Source organism: Physcomitrium patens, chromosome 5, assembly GCF_059467195.1.
Source record: "Physcomitrium patens ecotype Gransden chromosome 5, ASM5946719v1, whole genome shotgun sequence".
In the NCBI taxonomy this organism is placed as follows: Eukaryota; Viridiplantae; Streptophyta; class Bryopsida; order Funariales; family Funariaceae; genus Physcomitrium; species Physcomitrium patens.
The window spans coordinates 7,389,069-7,409,787 of record NC_143414.1 but is presented as its reverse complement, the minus strand read 5'-3'; the positions used below and the strand labels follow the sequence as shown (position 1 = coordinate 7,409,787).

Sequence of the window (20,719 nt, the reverse complement as noted above, 5' to 3'; positions counted from 1 at the left end):
GCATCACTCTTCTTTCATGAACGCCGTAGTCTGTTAATACGCCGTCGAGTATAAAGTCGTTTTCGTAATTCTTGAAGAAGTGCAATTAAATCTTAGTCTCACATTTCTCATTTCAGTAACATTCACCAAGCTACATTCGTCAAATTGAGTGTTGGAACCATTACCCGAAGTGTTTGAAGTCAATTGTTTCGAATAAGAATTAGTGGTCGTTCAGTTCAGAATATCTTGCACTGAAAATAAGTCTGTCACAGACACAATGGTGTCCCTCAATTATTTCCAAGTTGGAGCCACACGTTGAACCAATCGTGCAGCGTGACACAATTTGTTTTGCAATAGACTTGTGTGGAAGCAACAGCCGCCGCCACAATTATTCAGTGGCTAGCCTGGATGTTGTAATCTTCCATGACAATTGAATCGCTCTCATGTTAAACTTCCGTGTCTTGTCTGCATCTCCCAGCCTCTGCCATGCATTCACTGCCAAATTTTGAACGTATATTCGCAATGCGACCGGCAATTTGCAAAACAGTTTTGAAGGTGACAAATGGCCCAAATTTCAATGTACAGGATTGACCGAAAACAATGGCTTCGTCGTCATTGTTCCGAGTATTTTAATGTGAGCGCTCCTTTCGCGATACATTTCACTCACAGTGGGTTCGGCAATTGCCATAGCCAAGACATTCGGGTCTTCGCAAATAGGTCGACACTCATTGCCGACACTCTCAGCTCTTCCACACACTAATGCAACTTCAAAAATACCACAAAGACCAGCCCGAGAGTCTTCCAAGCATATCTCTGGTTCTCTGTACATAATCATATCAGAAGTTAACGTAGTTACAATGCAGAACCAAAGACTGACCCACCTTGGCCCTCTTTGGTTGTGTAGTCAATGTGTAAGATGACATGTTTAGATTGATTCCCCAACAGGTTCCACTCCATGCCGCACCAAAGCAGTGCAGTAAACGTAGCCCTCTGGCCACCAGCAATTCCCACCACCATAGCCATTGGAAAAGCAACTCCAACGACCCAGACCAACCCAACATCTCAACAACAAGGTCAACACCCTACCACTACCGCCTCTCCTCGATTCAACATTCCTACAGAAAAAGAAAAAGAAAAAAGAAAAAAGAAAAAAAGAAAAAAGAAAACCCTATTTCTAAACTCAACCATGCAAAGCTTCGACCGATTCGACCACGACAAAACCTCAATCAATCATTCAGTGAACCGAGTTTAACCATTCCGACATCCGTTCCACCACACATCTCTCCCGCACACGGTGATTGCGTGTGGAGGCCATGAACTCCAACTTGACACTGCCAGTTCCTGCTCCGGATTCTATTCCCTGGACGCGCGTCGGTATGGGCCAGGGCATGTTGATAGGCAGGGAGATAATACTAGTCGGCATGCATTGGCCCATAGCGGTACATAAGCATGAGATCCCGCCCCATCCCCCACACACGAGATTCACGGTCAGATTCTGAGGCATTCAGAGTCTTGTGCTGGACATCCTCCTGCTCTTGTGAGCTCCAACTGTGCACCATTATATAAAGAGCCATTACTTGGGCCGGGGAAGGGGGATCCATTTTCTGGATTCTGTGGTGGTGGTGGAGGGTGGGTGTGGGCTGCCATGCTAAATATTTAGCTTCAGCGGCTCCTTGTTTGTTTGTGTGTGTGCGTGTGTTTTTTCTACATGGCAAGCAGCTCCAAGTTCAAACATTTACAAGTTCCAACTTGTCACTGCATATATAACATTTAGTCTCCTTGCACTACTACCTCATTGTAAGAACGCCGTGTCTTTGTTGTTGTGATTAGGAGCTATGCCTTGAACAAGACAGCATAGAAGGAATGGGTTTGTGTTTGTTTTCTAAAAAGAGGTAGAAGTGCCCAAACCAGGATAAAGCATGTTTTCTTTGTTTGGATTTGTGTGTCTTCAATTGATTAGATAAAAATGACTAAAGTTGTGTGGCTATAATAAGACCAAGAATTTCTAGTATGTTTCTTGTCAATGCCTTGGATGAAGTCAACAATCTTTAGCAAAAGTCGCAATATGACAATACAACAAGAAGATAGGATAAATATACAATTAGCTGTAGCATTGTCATAAATTTAGACTAGAAGTGGTGATTAAGAATTTTTTTAGGCATTATAAGAACCACTAAAGGAACACATGGCCCTCTCTCTCTTTCTCTCTTTGGAAATCATATGTTCTATAGTAAATAAACATGGCAAGTTTGTTTGTCACAATTATGGAAGCATTTTGGTCATGCACAACAATGTAATGTTCTTGTACTTGAACGAATAAAAGAGAAAGCATTGATTCATTGTGTTTGGAGTACTTGTAAACTTGGCTTTCTTTTGAAGAAGCATCGTAATAAAGGAAGCATTTACATCTTGGATGTGTCTTGATATCATAGTTACTATTCCACAATGTGCCACTGACTAACATAACCCAAAACTAACAACTCCTCAAATCTCGCTCATGTCTTCTTTGATCATTTGAAACAATTATGATAAATTTATAATAATCTTCAATTGTAGGTTTATAATTTAAATTATTTATCTTCTAGTTTGCTAAATTAGTTATTAATTTTATCTTTGATTTCTACTAAAGCATATAAGATTAAAATGTAATTTTATTATAATTATATAAAAGAAATAAATATAATAAAATGGTGATTCTTTTTTATTTTATTATTTTTTAAATATTTATTAAAATTAATTATATACACAATGTTTTTAGTTTTTGCAATAATAAATATATTTTATATTTCTACATCAAATATTTAGAATTGTATGTATTTTAGAAATACCAAGTTGTAATAGAAGGTACATGAATAATTGTCTATTGTGCATAATTCCATTTGGCATGGTCAAAATAAACTTGACTACCTATCTTTATGCTTAATGATGAACAAAACTTTCAACTAATTTTTTTTGTAAATAGTATATTGTTAAAACATTGTACATGAAAATTTCTTCTTATAATTAAAAGGGTTAAAATTTTATACACAATATATTGGTTTAATATCATAAAAATCATTTAGACTTGTGCATTGCTAATCCAAGTCTAGTTCTTAAATTTAAAATTTTCTTTGTGATGCAATATAACAAGATATAAAAAATTAAATCTCCTTTATTTAATAATTTGGCTTTCTTATTAATAATTAATTATTTCTAAGTTGCCATCTAATTTAATTTTGCAATATATATATGTCAAGTAATTCTAGTATAACTTATGTATTAAATACTCTATATAATATATGTATATTATTTAATAATTTTTTAACATTTAAGAAACTTAGATATTCAAAAATAAATTTCAATAAATACTTTATCTTGCTAGAATGAATTTTTTTTGATAAAAAGATATTTTCTATCATTTATTAATAGATTAAAAATTACTTAAAATTTTGATTTTTTAATAATAATTCAAATGGAATATCTAAAAAAATTTATATAATTTAAAAATATATATTTATTTAAACTCATAAATTTATTAAATTATAGAGTTTTGTATTAATTTCTAATATCCTACTATCTTCCAAAAATTTAACATTTCCACCAACTACTTAATAAAATTATAAGTAAGATGAAATTCTCTCTTATATCTAAATAATTTGGATTTCTTAATAAACCTTAATATTGCTTTTAAGTTTATGGATCTATTTTTTATTATTATTATTTTATTTTTTATCATAGAAATATTTTATGTGTTTTAATTTCTTTAATTTTTTTTATAAATTTATAATTTTTTATTAAAATTAGAATTTATTTGTTTCATAATTTTTTTCTTTATATTATTAATCTTTCAACATTGAAGTATTCTCTTGTGGATCTACATAAAATTTTAAACGAATAGATTTTAGTTTTAATTCTATTTTTTCTTCTTCTTTTTCTTTTTATAATATGGACTTGTTAAAATAAATCAACTGTATTTATAGGCGTATTTACAATAAACTCATCTATTGAACTTGCTTCATTTTGTAATATATATATATATATATATAGACATACATACATGTATAATATGTCATAGAATTGCAAGTGTAGCAATATTCTTTGGATTTTGTTGTTGTGTACTTGTACCTTCCCTTGAACTACACTCTTTAGGAAGGTGATCTATCCGATGTGCTGTGGATTGCACCAATTACTCTTGAACCATGGGCTACAAAATGAAATGGGCAAATTGGAAATTTCATACTTGTCTGAAATTGCCCAACATCGTTTGGATATGCACTCCTTTCAAAAATTCATTCTCAAGTCCCTTGCACTTAATATGAATTTTTTAAGTGCAAGTGGAAACTCACTTGAGTCCCTTGTGCAAGCCAAGTCCACCACGCTCAACCCATGTTTCGAATGCTACTCACAAGTGCATCATATCAATGTCGTGCCTCTTCCAGAACGTTTGAAGACATGGAAATTCTGATTTGAGCAACGCAGATCATTTCCACAGTCACGATTGGTGCACCGCAAATACACACCTATTGCACACCCACGTTGTTGTGCAAACCAATCCATGAATTTTCGCACGTAAGATATCTCTCATAGACCTGGCGTTTCGGTATCTTCAAAAGGCATAAATCTAAGATGAGGCTTTTCCCTGGGCCGTCTCTTAGATCGTTGCTCCAGACTTGTCGGTTGCCGACGATAGAGAGAGCGTGATATTACAGGTCGAGGCTCTGGTGTGCGTCAGATGCTTGAAGATATTTTGTGGCCTTTTAAGGACCACAAAAAGATATTAATTTTAGATGTCAAGAGTTCACAAATAACCTGGAACTACGGATAGCATGCACAACTTTTATATGTATATTGAGGATTAGGCTAAATACTCAACAAATCCACTCAGGATCTCAAAAAAACACTAGCCAACCCACCATGACCATAGTATGCGCGAGATATGCTGAACTAAGCTCAGCTAGCATTGTTATGCTAAAAAATCTGTACATCGGAGGAGCATAGTATCTCCGGCTGCGATAATCGCATTCTAGCTTCATCTCAACTCTTCCGCATGTCTATGTTACACTCGGTGCAAACTTTGATGCATCCCAGAAACTCGTAACTCTTTTATCTGCCACACCGGAGGCGTTTAATTCCCAGAGTTGTTCTGATTGATTGGTGACAATTCATTAGTTTTGCTCAAAACCTCCTCTGCCACGGTATGTCGCACACGCATCCCTGCTTTATTAAGTATACAAACTTCAAAGAGAAATGACCGCTCATGATTCCTTACTAGCCTGCCTTCAATCACTCGTCGCACTGCCACAGAAAGAGGGCATGACTGGCCTGGATATCGGCATCATGTGGTGCCAACTCCAGTGCTTTGTTATATAACATCTCTGCTGCATCTATGTCTCCTAGTGTCTTCCATGTAAACATCGCGTACTCCGACACAATCCGGGCATTACCAGGAGCATTTTCAAGTGCGGCTTCGAAGGCCATCTTCACTGCTTCGTTATCCACTGGAGCACGCACTTCTGTTGAGCTCGTGCCCAAGTAACTCAATTGAAGCTCTGTCAGCACGTTGGTGTATAGAGGGCGACTCCCTTTACCGTTACATTCCACTAAGGTACCGTTCACAGACTCAGCCAAGAAAGAGCGGGGCAAAGGTTCTGCGTGCTGGTCAATTGTATCAGGGCGCAACTCCGGGGTAGGCTTTTCCTCCACCACAGGTCGCTCCAAAACTCCGACAGACTGCCGAGTTGGAGGAGGATATGCCGTGACGGAAGCCTGACATCGGGCAGGATTGTTGACAGACTGTGAGTGACTGACACTGCTTTTTGATTTTGAGAGTGACGACTCCTGATCTTGGAAGACGGAACCATTCGTTTTCGGGGGCTTTGAAGGTTCAATTCCACACCAAACTCTAGCGTCTACAGCAGGGGAGCACGCGAGGCGACCAAACGCTGCCACATTCCTCAGCACTACTGCCATAGTTCGGCAACAGGGGTGAAAAAATAAAAACAAAAAAACTCGATAAGACTGCCTCACAGTTCGTCTAATTTCAACTCTACGCTTGAAGAAAACACTCCGCTACTTTCAAGCAAGAGAACATAAGGTCACGTTACCAATAGACCAAGAGGATTCCGACCATGCGGAAACCACTAACCACACCAACCAGAGAAGATACCAAGATTGAGGAAATAAATAACAAAATAAAAAATAAATAAAAACACTCGAGAGACTACATACGATCTGCTTAAAACCAATCTATACTACGAAACACTATAGAAATCCAAATCACCTGGAGTGCGTGAAGCTAAGCAACAACGAAGAGAATCTGCAAGTGGACTCCCTTGCAGAGCGAGCTCGGACATGGAGGGCCGAGGCAGCTATGAAGCACGCATGAGCGCACACACGACTTTATCTCTCCCCCTACTCAGTGATGCAAAAGCTTTAAAGATCCCCTCGAAAAGTTAAAAGGAGCTTTAAGTGAACCCGGTGTCCGTTTTCCGCCCACGGTGAAAGTACCCTAAAGACGTGGAACCGCGTGCTGTTTCGTGATTTTTATTTCATCCGATTTCATCCAACATGGGTTTAGAAGTGGATTATTCCTAATTATGCTTCGCTTGGGAAAATAAACAGAATTTCTCCTGAATAAATGAAAAGTGTTCTGAAATAAAAGTGTGATTTTTATTTCTAATTTGTGATTTATTTTTCATTTAATTTCTTTGACTAAATTTGACTTTTCTACCACATCAGCATCTAACTTTGATGGTAATTTATGGCACACAGCAAGCGACTTTTAGGAGTAGATACACTTAAACAATTCAATGTAAATGATTTCTTTAAAAGGAAAAAAACTCTTTCTCAAAAAATACATTAAAAGTAACATGTGTATTTTGGGAAAGGAAATAGAAAACTGAACATATAACATATTCTCAATATGACTTTAATGTAATGCAATTTAACTTTGACAATGCCTTTGGCGTTCCTGATCTTGATAGAGTAAAAGTGCAAAAGGAAAAAAGCTTAATCATATTTGATCAACTTGATGAGATGTTGATAAGCCAGGTAGGGACTTGATAGAAGTTTAGTTGACTAATTAAGATCGAGTGCCCCAGATTAGTGATCGTCTTTGTCAAAGACTGAAAACCTGGGCACTAAAGTTAGGGTTCTCACTGCCACCGCTTTCATATTAGTGTTCCTCTATAACCCACCTCAAATAAGATGAGAACCCCCAAAAAGTAAAAAGGCAGTGAAAGGAAAAAGGAAGAAAAAGTGGCAGATGCTCCAGATTATGATCCACAGATGGATTTTTTTTTTTTTTTTTTTTTTTTTTTCTTTTCTTTTCTTTTCTTTCTCTTTCCTTTTTTTTATGTACGAAATGAACAATGCATTACCAAATTTCGTTGAAAGTGGACTTGACCTTCTCCACCCACATGACGAATCTTCACCTGCCCGGCACAAAATTTTCTTAGTGGGGCACCTTGTCACTGGGATGCTTAATCGTAAAGTTTCATGGGAAGAATGTGGAAACTCTCACTTGGCTGCCCAAAAGACTCAAAGTCTCAATCTTTTGAGAAGAACTCAAATGAAAGCCCAACTAATTTTTATTTTGATGAAAATAGAACTTTTTTTACAATATTTCAACATAATATTTCATGAGGGATAGTATGTCTCAGTGAAATGCTATGGATGGAACATAGGAGCTTTGCCATAAAATCCTAAAGTAGTAGTTTAAGATTTAATGAAAGTCGCTCAATAATATTATTTCTACAATTGTAATGTCACTTTTTTGATTTGGATGACTATATTTTTTTTATTGAATGTAAAAGATCTACAAGAAAACAATGATTATTTTCTATACTTTTAAGAAAAACTTAAAGTAGATGTGTAATATTGCATAACAATAATTTTCAAGTGCAAAAGATTAATCAAACTAGGAAAATCATATATATATAAAAAGAGAATTGAAATAACAACTTTGAATAGCTCCTTGTGTTGAATGGTCACAATTTATGACTTTTAATACAAAAAAATAATTTTTTTAAAAATATTTTAATTTCTTATCATTTTCTTATCTAATGTTTCTACAATTTTTTTTCAGCTACATCTAATTTGATGTAGCTTTTAAATAAAATTATAAGATGTTTATACAAACTTACTAAGGAATTATATTTTAAAATTATAAAATTAGAATATTTAATTTTATAAATAATATTTATTAGCTTTTAAAAATAATTCTCACCAAGAATTAATATTTTTATTATAAATAGCTCATTATAGCTGAAGTATGATATATATCTTTTTACATACACACACACACACATATATATATATATATATATATATATATACACACACACATACACATAGGTTTAAAGTTTTACAAAAAAGTAAAAATATTAGAGAACTTTGAAAATGAAAAGATGTGATTTGGATATTTTAAGCTTGATGGGCATTGCTCCTTCTTATTAAAGTGAAGAACAACAAGATGAATCATCATAGTTCAAGAAAAATTATATAAAATAAAGAATGGTTTTCCTTAAATTCCAACAAACCTAACACACATCTACATAAGAAAACAAAACCAAATAAGCACACTTTCAACATGCATGCATGTTTGTTGCGGAACCCAACACAATCACACACTTGTAAGAAATAAAAGACAATAAAACAAGACATCACTTTAGAAGCTTTGGTGGAGGATGGCAAGGATGGAATCTCCTACACACTGTGATAACATTGAAGATAAATAAAAAGATAAAAAAGAATGGGAGAGGGACCCATCTTTGTTGCAGTGACCATAGATATTTTGGGGCATTGTGGAGGCATGACACACAAACAAGGTGGAATAGAGGCTCATGGCAACCATTGAAGTGATTGACTAAGATGACAAAAGAGAACCAAGAGGAGAAAGAAGCCATGTGAAACAGATAAAAGATATGGAAAAATGAACAATAAAAATGAATAAAATAAATGGGTGTTCTCCATGACAACACTTAAAATCATGCTTTCAGTATCTGAATTAATTCTAGTGAATGTCGATGACTTGCATTCTTGGTAAACCAAAAAAGTAAAATGTAAGGAGCTCATTAATCCAAAAATTCTCATTACAAACATGATTAACTTGAAAAATATGTCTATATATATATATATATATATATTTGGTGATGGAATTGGACTGAGTTTGTAAATTTCAAGAAGCCAAGTGTTGTGACAAGGATATTAAAAAGAATAAAGTGAATATTACAGTGCACAGTCAATGTTGCTTTGAAAATTTTCAATCCTACAAATTAATAGTTAGTGTGGGTCTGAATGATGATAGATCCTAAAACAAGTTCAAAACTAACATAATCTATACACAATATGATTTCAACAAATTCGTGATTTATATTTACAATACAAAGTAGACCATAAATAATTTAGTTAGAAGGTAAACTTGGATACAAGTGGTTTTTTCATGAAATAAAATGAATTCTTTTATATTGAAGATCTTACAACAGTAATGGCCATAATGTATGTCATGTTCACAGCTGCATCACAAAGAATTATTTAGACTGTCTTCATGCTACACTGTTGAAAACAGTTTCCTCTATGTTGGAGACTTTTGTGGCCCCATATTGAAAAATATGAGACAACACACCTTGCATGTTATTGCTAACTGGGTCAATCCTTCAAATGAAAAGAATGATTCCCCACAACTTGTGGTCCATTCACTCACAATCTAGTAACAGGCAATGTGATCACTTCTTTATTTATCCAGAACATGAATTTTTCATGCATTACAATAAACCTTAAAATATGGGGCCTCAAAAGTATATGCTTTTCAAGACATCCGATGTTGCCATGATTAACTTCAATTTTATAAAAAATATATATTTTTTCATTCAAAGTTTAATAATGGGTTTTTTTCTTGTATTCACTCAAGATTGATGTTATCCTTAATTTTATCCCTTATATTTACTCTCTTGCTCTTGTATAGTTGTGATATTTTCCATTCACAGTGTTTTTTTAAAAATATTTTAAACATTGTAAGGATCAATTTGGAGTTGAGGCATTGAGCAGTTACCTGCACACCTTTCTGAACAGGTCTTCATTTTAACATTTAAGGGCAGGGTGAGAGGTTGCAATTTTAAAATTCTTTGGTTAGTTTATACATACAAGCTTTTCAATTTCAACAAATCAAATGATTTAAAATTAGCATCTTTTTCATTCTGGCTCCTAAGTATTAAGATCTCCAAAACCTCCAAGGTTACAATTTTCAAATTCCATAATTGGTTTGAATATACAAACTTCTTAATTTCAACCAATCAAATAATTTAAAAATTATGCTTTCTCACTTTTTCCCAAAATATAAAGACCTCCAATCTTTTTGATCAGTCAAACCCAATAAGATTAGTAGGGGCATGATTTATTATGCTTGTCCATATAAACATTCTTTTTAGGGTATTAAATAAGAATGATTTGGAAATTATTAATGTTTGCTTAGGATCGAAAGTTTGTAGGAACTAAGTTTTTGATTATGACTGATTTTTAAAAGGAAATGGATGGTAATTCTTTTGAATAAATTATGACATATGACTTTTTAAATTTACTAGGCTTTTAAATTTTCTAATAATAAATAGTAATAGGTGATAGCAAATAAAATCTTAAATGGTAAAACAAGTTGAATCTTCATTACATAGTAATAAGTTTGGTTACAAGTCTTAAGGTTTTAATCCATTAATATTGTACATTTTGTTGTTTTAACATGCACATTTGGTTTGTATATAGGATGTTGTAAAGTTGACATAGTCATATATTAAATCAACCTATCCATTATTATACATCTACATATAAATTTACATCTACATATACATCTACATATACATTTACATATAAATTTTTGAGCACTTCTTTTTATTGGTTGTGGATCAAGCGTTGGATTTTTTTTAATATGATTATGATAGGTCGACTGATTTAATAAATGCATGGATCAATTTAATAATTGTATATATATATATATATATTCTTTTCTTAAAGATATATACAGCTATCAAATTTTAAGTATATTATTTGAAGATTCAAAAATTAAGTATATAAATTAAAATTTATTAAAATATTATATATATATATATATATAGGAAGTTATTAAAGCCACATCTTCCAAACTATATGATGATTAATATTGGAAGATAAAGAACAAAGAATGGAGATAGGAAACAAGATATAAGAGTTGAGAAAGAGGGATTAGAGACATGGAACAAGCGACATAGATAGAAATGTATAGAATTGATCATGAAATGATATTGTGGGATGTGGCTTTAACAACATTAGGATGTGGCTTTAATAACTTCATATATATTCTTATATATCTATATCTATATATAATTTTTTAAAATAGATCCACTCTTTTATTAAATCAATCCATCCTATTATAACCATCATTACAACTATAGCCCTTATTTTCACCTCCTTTGTTTTCAACCTCCATTCTTAGCTCTCATCTTGATTCTTCTCTATTTTCAGCCTACACTCTCTTTGTTCTTAGCTTTCATTTTGATCCCTTTGTTTTTAATCCTTTCTTCTTTTATTTCGACTCTTTATTTTATTTTATTTTATTTTCTCTCTCTTTCCTTCTTTCTTCCCTCTTTCCTTTCTCCCTCTCTTCCACTCAAAGGTTTTGCTTGCAAATTGCAAAGCAAGAAGGTTCACACTTCAACCATTTTAAAAAATATATTACACAAGAATTCATGATGAAAGAAATAAAGACCACACCACTCTCTTCTACAATCTCTTTCAGAGATACCTTAAATATGAATAACTTATACTTTGTATCATAATCTTTTAATAAGTTGAGGATTTAATCTTAACCTTATAGTCTTTTGAAGTGAAAAATTAGAGATTATCAATGGATTTATTAATAATATTTTATAATTGTAGCTCTTTGGAATATATATTGATTGTTAAAAGAACTTCAATCTATTTTCTTTTAACAAATTTAAAAATAAAAATTTGCTATTTAAAAATTATCCACATAATAGTGTTATAAATTGCGAGTATTAATTAGCTTTTAAGTTGAAGGCCATTCATTCAAAAATTGTCTTTTTTCAAGTATCAATATTCAATTTCATAGCATTTCAATACATATGCCTTCTAAAAGATCAATGCAATGTACTCATTGTGCATATATATGAAATTAGTGAAAACATGCTTATAAAAAGTTCTATCTTTGATTGCATTTAAATAGAAGAATTTATCTGTAAAAATGTGCATAATTATATATGGCTTTTGGATCTACTATTAATTAATGATATTATTTTGATTATGGTATATCAAATATAGAAATGCCTTCAACCTCCCTAGAAGAGTATTGTGTTGGCGTTGGTTCTTGATCACATATGCAACTTTGTGAACTGATGCCTATTACATCACATTTTAATCTATGTAATCTTTAATTAAGGGTTCTAAGGAATAAGTTTAATCTATTAGAATTTGGGCTTGTAGAGGCTCTATTTATCCTTCTACAACTTCATCACAAAACCAACTTCTCAAATTGTTCTTGTCTCATCTCTTAGCAACCTAAATAACATAGTTTGCATGTATCTATAGTTGTCAATCCTATTTTGTAAAGCATTTCTCTTAGGTTAGAGCCTCAACTCATCTAATACTCTTTCTTAAGAGAAATGCTTTACAAAATAATTTACAAAATATTTCCAAGCACCAAATGCAATGTTGATGTAAGGATCTTTTTTTTTTCCAAGTATTATTAAATGTGACATTCTTTCAATCTCAGACTCAATAAGTTCAAAAAAGACTTTGTTAATATAAATGTTCTTGTTGATATTGTGAAAGAGAGCAGTGTTGCTTCCCTTACTAATGAGTCCATTTGATTTTGATTTTTCAATTGATGGTTTTTGAGTTTAGATCTTAAAAGCCTTTGAAAAAAAAAGTAGATTTATCTTGCTTAATCAAAGATGAAGCCTCTACCAATAGATTATTGGTTTCTTCATTTGTAGTTCCCAGATGTACTAGAAACCGTGCTTATAGAATTTGCAACTTAGGTTTTTATAATCTTCAAATTGAACAAAAAAGAAAATATTTTTTTTATACTTATTATTTATACGGGAGCAAGGCCAAGATGAAGATTGGTAACAATGACATGGACTAGGATTATAGATTGGGAATGGAGGGAGTTGAGATGATAGATAGAAACGGAGGGAGCATAGATTAGAAACAAGGAAGTTAAGATGAGAATTGAGAATGGAAGGAATAGAGGTTGGAAATGAAGGAGGTCAAGATAAAGGTCAAGATAATGATCCATTTTTCTAATGATGGTTATAATAGGTGTATTAATTTAGTAAAAGAATGGATCTATTTAATATTTTTCTATATACATACATACATACATAAATACATGCACATGAAGTGAATAATTTCATAGAGTGGAATCAAAACTCAAAATAAGCACATAAAAGATTGTTTACTCCAATGGTGGCTACATTTGGGGCTCTTGGACATCCTAATTTTTAATTAATGTATGGTTTAGTAATTAGTATAACCCTGCAATGATATACGAAGTTCATATACATTCATCCATATATACTTGTACAGGCTCAATTATTGGTAAATTCATCCATCTACTCTTCCGATCGAAAGGATGTGTATCAATGAGCAAGCTTCGCTTTCGATTATAGACCAATTGTTGAATCATCGTTGCGTCGATCGCTGGTCTGCAAGGGACAAGTGTGCGAATTGTGAAACGGAGCTTCTGCTGAAGCAATTTGGCCGACGGATCAACTAACAATGAAGCGGGTTCCATTGCACTCAGAGACCACAATATCAGCATTGTCTTGCTTCGAGGTTCATGATCTCGTCTGTGCAGGATCCTTCCTCTTGTCTCATCGACCTGATGTCACCTTGTTCCCTGAAGGCTGCATACTGCCAACGAGTTGAAGTTACCCCAGTGAGTTCGTGCGAGGTATCTCAAGCGCTAACGATCTCAGTGTTGCTGAGGAGTGATTCTTTTCTTCTAAAATTCAAGTTAGTTGTTGCGGCGGCGCTGTGGACAGCTATCCAACACACTGAGTTTGTTCTAATCGTGTTCAATCAGATGCTTCGTATTCAGCTTCTGTTAGTGAGATTTAAATATCAAAACTTTGTGATAGTGGATGTTGTTCATCATGGTACTCGTAACTGTCACTACTAACAGTCACTGTTCTGCGTTTCTTCTACTGTATGGACTGAGTTTCAAAGGATTTTGTCATCGCGCTGGATGGTGGGAGATTATACCGACGATTTTTAATATCCTTGTTGCTTATTGTACCCGTCTGTGGACCTGGCAACATGAGTGAGCACATTGAACACGTACAGAAGATTGCTACATTCAGTGCTCAACAATTGGCATGATTGTTCTATTTAGATCATATTATTCCACATATATATGATTATATAAATCAGAAGGTTCCCAGCATAATAGCCAATTTAGATACTAAACATAGAGAAACTAGTCGAGTAATACTTAATGAAAAATAGCAAGTGTAATTCTCTGATCATGGGCTCAATCTTTGCAAGTGGGCTAGAGGCTGTTGACCGAGGAGAGTCAAATTCCTTCCCACTCGCCGATTGGACAAAAAAGATAGGTAAGCTGACCACTCAACAGCTGCAGGTTCAGCACCAGATCGCCCCTACGAATCTGACACGTCGAAGTTGATTAAATTGACAGTAGTTAACATTTCTCTCTGCAAGATAGAAAGCCACTACCATTACTGTAGCCGGCTGTGATCGACAAGGACTGTCCCCCACAGATAACCTCAGACACAAGAGGGACAGGGCTCTCGAAATCAGAAAGATTGGGACTATTGCAGTGTACAGGGTGCTCTTCGACTAATGGTAGATTTCTAACTGCTCACTGATACATTGAATGTATTCTTTCATTCTATTATCGTCTGGAGTGACAATAAGATGGATATTACAGAAATCCACAGGTTGTTCATTCATTAGTGATGAACGACAGGTTCAAAAACAGCAAAAGAGTCTCAGATTTGTCAGTGTTAGTAAATTTAATTGAACTGTTCAAGGCACAGCGGCTACAGTGTCCACCAGAAGTACAATATGAAATAAATTCTACTCAAAGTTGAGCACTATTAAGTTGATATCCTCGGAGTGATTGAGTTAAACTGGTAAGTCGTCTTGTTTACATTGCACACTGTTTAAGCCTGCTATTCATGGTCCCTCATAAAAAAGTGTCTTGAACACCAGCATGCACTATAACGGAAATTTGAAAAACCTGTGACGGTCTATATCCCAAACACATTCTGACGCAGAGCATTTAATGAAATGAAAATCATTATGCCGACAGTGAAAGTACATCGGCTGTTCTGCAAATTTCAATCGGACTAGGTTAGTGGATATGCTGGGTCACAATAACACGGAGATGAACTTACAACCAACTATAAACTGGAGTAAAGACGATCGGTGTATCTTATAACAGGGTATAGTATTAAGATCAAGAACATCGTTGTAAACAATGTGACAATTCACTACTCAGTTCTCAAACCACGCCCTTCAGATCTAAGAAATGTTGCTTGGGTCAGGGTAGGGACAACTGAATTTAGCAAGACTTCATCTTCACTTACGGAGTTTGAGCATGGATTTTCTATTCTGCAGCACTCGGGTCCATCTTCCTCGACTGTCAAGGTGGAAGAAAAGATAGCCTTGATTGGAGACTCGGGCCAAGGCACAAGTGTTGAGCCATGCGGCATGGCCACCGAAACATTATCCAGGTACTCTTCCATCAACATAATTCTCTCAAACAGGGCGTCTATCTGACAAAACAAAGATAGAATGCCTCGTGAACATAATTACCATCATGCAACGTTGCCGAGGGGAATGAAGCCTGGTCCGGAGCATAATTCTGGCATGCCAAGATACATGGCTACGGGCCACACGTCATTCCCCACGAAAACGTTTCATTCAGCTTCACAAATTTACTCCAAATGATCTGCGCAGCCCACGGTCCTGCTCATGAGAATAACAAGAGTCTTGTTATTAGGGGTAAAAACATGCACCTTGGAGGAAAGGAATATATCCTGGTCTGAAGCTTCGCGACAAGCTAGGAATTGAATCCACACAGCATTTCTCACAACAGAGCTTAGTGTTGCTTCGAGAGATTCCCTAGATTGGACCGGAAAATCTGATCACTAAAGAAGGCGCGTGTAGTCGGTGGTGTCATCATTCAACTCTGCATCAGTTCACTTTGATTGGACAGCGCCCAGCTCACGGCATCGATCCAATAGTCAAAGTCATATTTAGGTTATGCAACACAATTAATCAAGCACCAATGACCTTGTTCATCGCACCATCATAGCTGCGGGGAATAAGGCTTGGTTTGGAGGTTCAATTAGAGGAAGCAAAAAAAATTGAAATTCTGTCCAAACGCCATTTCCCACGAATGAATCCCCTCTGAACCGCATACTTCTACTGTCGCTGGCTACTCATGCTTCAACTATTACGTGGCGGCATCTTTACAACAGCACCAACATGCAACTTCCCGAGAGGAAGCAGCCTGGTCCGAAGCTCAATTATAGAAAGTTCAATACTCATCTGCAGTTCAAGCTACATTTCTCGTACGAGTCGCATGTAGGCTCAACATCTGAAACAATATCATATCTCCCGAAGAATAGCCCAATCGAATCAAGTCTATTCTTTCGTTTCCTCGTCTGCAAGGAGAGTTTGTAATCCTTAATCAGAACTCCCTTGAGTGACAGTTATGAATCATGCATCGGTACCGTTGATGTGGAAGGATCCGGTACGACAAGCTTGACCATCACCTGGGACAATGTGGTTGAAGATTAGTCAAGGATAGTGTTAACAGTGCCAACTGAACACCATGATACGACCTTACGGCTGCCAAGCGCCTTTTTCAGAAGGACCAATTACCTCAGTTCATGCGAGAAACGATCATGAATTCTTGGATTTTCCTGGCAGGCTTGATCCAGTGGAATGTATCCTCAGGATTATAACCTGGCCGTGTCAAGTCCCCACGGCGGCAGTGTCGATGATGAAAAGCCGGAAGATGCCTACAATATCAGGCTTATCGTATCGAGAGCAGATTTACTAGGAAGTATTCACTGTGGCCGGTGAAAGCACCAACACCAGCACAAAATTCAGACAGGATCAGCCTCCACATGCGTTTAACACGCAACACCAAAACACCAGGACAGACGAATTGTGACACAGCCTGTGTATGTGTGTGAACGAGATCTGATAGCGATGCTACGCATTCACTCACTGCATCCCCTTGACCCAAACTACTAAATCTAACCGCTACCAAGGACAACCACCCTGCCAAACATTCGTGAACCGGTCACAGTGCAGCGTAGTCCTATTCTGAAACCGACGACTGTGCGGAGGTCGTACTTCATCAATATCTGCTCCGTGGCTGCCACATGAGGAAACCGATTCTCGAACGATGGCCCCGAACTGACACAATCTGGCGGTATGAGCTATTTCAATATTCCACAAAATCACCGATCATCCAAAGGTTGGCAAGCAATACATCTGCCAAAACGGTGGCATGAATCTTCATACCCAACCCTAAACCCTACAGAGCTCCTGAGTCGAAGCTCCTCAACACTGGGTTATCACGATCCTAATCTTCTACCAGCACAGGTTATATATCTGTGCTCAGAGTAATACTGTAGAGGTCCACTAGAGGCAGATCTGTGCATACCGCCACACATGACATCCGCAAATACATGTGTATAGTAGAGGCGAGATGAGGTGCATACCGGCGCACGTAGTAGATAATGGTGAGCAGCAGAGTGGAGCAGGCGTTGATGCTTCGATGCGATAATAGCGGAAACGACGATAGATTAGCGACTATGTAGCAGAAAATGGAGGGCTCGCAATAAGTACGCGGCCTCTATCATACTGCTCAGTCATTCCTTTGTCTTGCTCCGATCATCTTTCGCCTTTTTTCTAGGTGTCGGGTTGGTTTACAGGGGCAACGAACTTCGCTCCAGTGCGGCATCGTGGATGGGATGCATGTAAGCAGCCCCCACAAAACTCAGCAGCTCAAAACGGCAAACTGCAGAAGTGGAATGTTTGTCGTTGAGTAGGAATTGGATTTCCGTTGCGTTGCTTCCGAAGATCCAACTCGGATGTTGATCGAACTAGTGACAAACTACATTATATTTTTAATCGTCAGCAGTGTCTGCACGGGTGCCATTCACCGTGATCGACAGTTGTCTCGCCTGTTTTCTGCCATTCCAACCAGCGTCCCCGCAAGGACTGCCAGGATGCCGAAATAGCTATTTGTCGTGACCCAGGTACATGAAGTGACAAAGCTCCATGTCCAAACGTCCGATTACCTTTTCTTTTTACGCTTTAGTTCTTTTTCAAGCGTCGTTACTTTAAAGATGTCCAATGTGTCCGAGGTTTGTGATTCAAACTGCGCATGGGGCAAGACCTTTTCTTGACAAAGTAACTTTTGTCTTTTTCGGGTTCGAGGGAACTATTGGGGGTCCAGCCTCGAGTGGAATGATGTGGTGCCAGGTCATCGTTCTCTAGGGGATGCCGCCTTTGGAAGGGATGTGGCGACCTCTCCCAGGGAGGGGCCATGATCTGGCATTGAGCTGACGTGGCCGTAATCTCGCGTCGGTCAGCTGGAAGGGGGGTCAGAGGGAATACTACTGCAAAGGATTCGACGAATCACGGGCTGCCCATGATGAAGGTGCCCCCCAATGGGCCTCAGGATTATTGTCTGCCCATATTTAGGAATTGTTTGTAATCCCGGTTTAGACTGTTGAATGGCCTCCCCGATGTGAATGATGGAATTAGGTTCAGGATTTAAGGCCTATGGAAACCCACATAAATCCTAAACCTAAGTAATATATTGTCATTGAAAGGGAATATTGTTTTATTATTTTTTGAAAACTGCTCTAGTGTTTGTTTGTTTAAAAAATAAAAATGAAATTGAACAACGTGATTTGAAATTATATTTTTCTAAAAAATCAGTAATTAAACTAAGTAAATATATTTTACTGAAATCGTTTTAATGTGTTTTTATACATGTAAGGTAGTCATTGGATACAAGGAGTACATTGTTAATAGCGTGTGTAACTCCTATTAGACATAAAGTAGAATAGACGGTTGACATCGCTTTGCCAATTGACAATTTGTAGCCACCATAGCCTACCAAGTTGTCATACAACCTAATAAGATGAATATCAACATGTGAATTGGACATCGTTGACTAGGCTAGTTGTTTGTATGTTCATACTAAAAAGTCCATGTGGTTAAACTATGGACTTCTGCTATATAAGGAGTAGAAGTAGAGATTAATTTTAATCGTTTGTTTTCTTGAATCTTTGATAGTAAAATAGAGAATTCTTTTGTATTTGCTTCATAAAACTTTTATCTTAACAATATACTTCCTTTATATTTTTTTCACATGGTATTAGAGCCTTGATACTCTAGATTTATCCTTTGATCGGTTTGAGTGAATCAATTGAGGCTATTTTGCAGGACTTGATCTTTCAATCAACTTTGACAAGGTTTTATTTTCTTGCATTAGCTTAAGAGGAGTTCAAGCTCTAGTGAGCCTAGAACTCAAGCTACTAATATTTTTGACAGCTCATAATTGAAATAATAAGGCATTAACTTTAAAGGAGAAAGAGCATTTTCAAATTTTAGTGCTACAAGCAATAAGTGTTGGAGCTTACAGCTGATGATTTGATCAGACTAGCAATAGAGTCCATCAAAAGCAATAGGATCTGATAGCAAAAGCAAGACCTAGCAACATCAATGGGAAGACCTAGTAGTAGTAACAAGATCCAACAACACCAACAATGGGACCTGACAATAGGAGCGAGGCTAATACAATCCAAGAAACTTTAACAAGACCAAGGAGCTCCAAATTTGATTTGATTTGATTTGATTTTTTTTTTTTTTTTTTTTTTTTTTTTTTTTTTCCAAGTTTTTTAGACATAATTTCACACAGAAAGCTTTTAAAAACACAATTTTTGAAGTTTTGAGTTTAATTTTTTTGAGAATACTAGTGATACATTCTAATTTCTTTTTTTAGAATTTTTTTAGAAATTTTATAAGATTTTTTTTAATTAATATTCAAAAAATCTATAAGTACATGTGAAATCTTTCTTAGATCTCATTTCTATTCACATTCTATTTCTTCCTCCATTTCTCTAATTTCTTCTATTTAGGGCATATTTTTTACAAGATGGCAATAGAATACCAGACTATAGAGAAATTTGATGGAGAAAATTGGCACTTATGGAAGAAAAAAATTGGGACTTATGGAGAAAATTTGCCTACATCTTTTAGGTATAAATTTTTTGACCATGAGTAAGGTAGAAAGTGCATAAGCAGCATGGCAAGGTCTAGAAGCAATATACAAGGTAAAAAATACTTTGAATCTATTATACTTGATTTGCAGGTTCTGGTCCGTGCAAATAAGTGAAGGTGATAACATTGTCATGCATATAGGCAAGCTATAGGAGATGGTGAAGCAACTTTCTTCTATTGGTGAGAAGGTTTTTGATACACACTTTATAATGGCATTACTAGGGAGTTTCTCAAAATCATACTAGACATTGGTGGTGAAACTAGAAACAAGACTTCTATAAGAACTAATATTATACATGGTCATAGCTTAACTATTACAACAAGAGTTTCACGACAAGAATATGAAAGCAACCTTCAAGGTAGCATTGGCTATGGAAAGAAAATCTAAGTCACATTTTCATATTCATACTCATGCAGGGTCTTGACATATTCA

At 35.7% G+C, this 20,719-nt stretch overlaps 2 long non-coding RNA genes across 5 annotated transcripts; both read right to left on the bottom strand.

The window, feature by feature from the left end:
• Positions 1-233: 233 nt before the first annotated feature.
• LOC149989254 (uncharacterized) lies at positions 234-1,148 on the bottom strand. Its single transcript, XR_016502918.1, has 2 exons — positions 861-1,148; positions 234-460 (listed from the first exon to the last, which is right to left on the bottom strand). It is a non-coding gene; the product is annotated as an uncharacterized LOC149989254 (long non-coding RNA).
• A 13,179-nt stretch (positions 1,149-14,327) lies between these two features.
• LOC149989253 (uncharacterized) lies at positions 14,328-18,161 on the bottom strand. 4 transcript variants are annotated; one of them, XR_016502914.1, is made up of 3 exons: positions 16,861-18,161; positions 15,558-16,751; positions 14,328-15,299 (listed from the first exon to the last, which is right to left on the bottom strand). It is a non-coding gene; the product is annotated as an uncharacterized LOC149989253 (long non-coding RNA). The 4 variants fall into 4 exon arrangements; XR_016502915.1 differs by lacking the exon at positions 14,328-15,299 and having other exon boundaries at positions 15,402-16,751; positions 16,861-17,413; positions 17,712-18,157; XR_016502916.1 differs by lacking the exon at positions 14,328-15,299 and having other exon boundaries at positions 15,402-16,751; positions 16,861-17,051; positions 17,712-18,151.
• Positions 18,162-20,719: the final 2,558 nt, after the last annotated feature.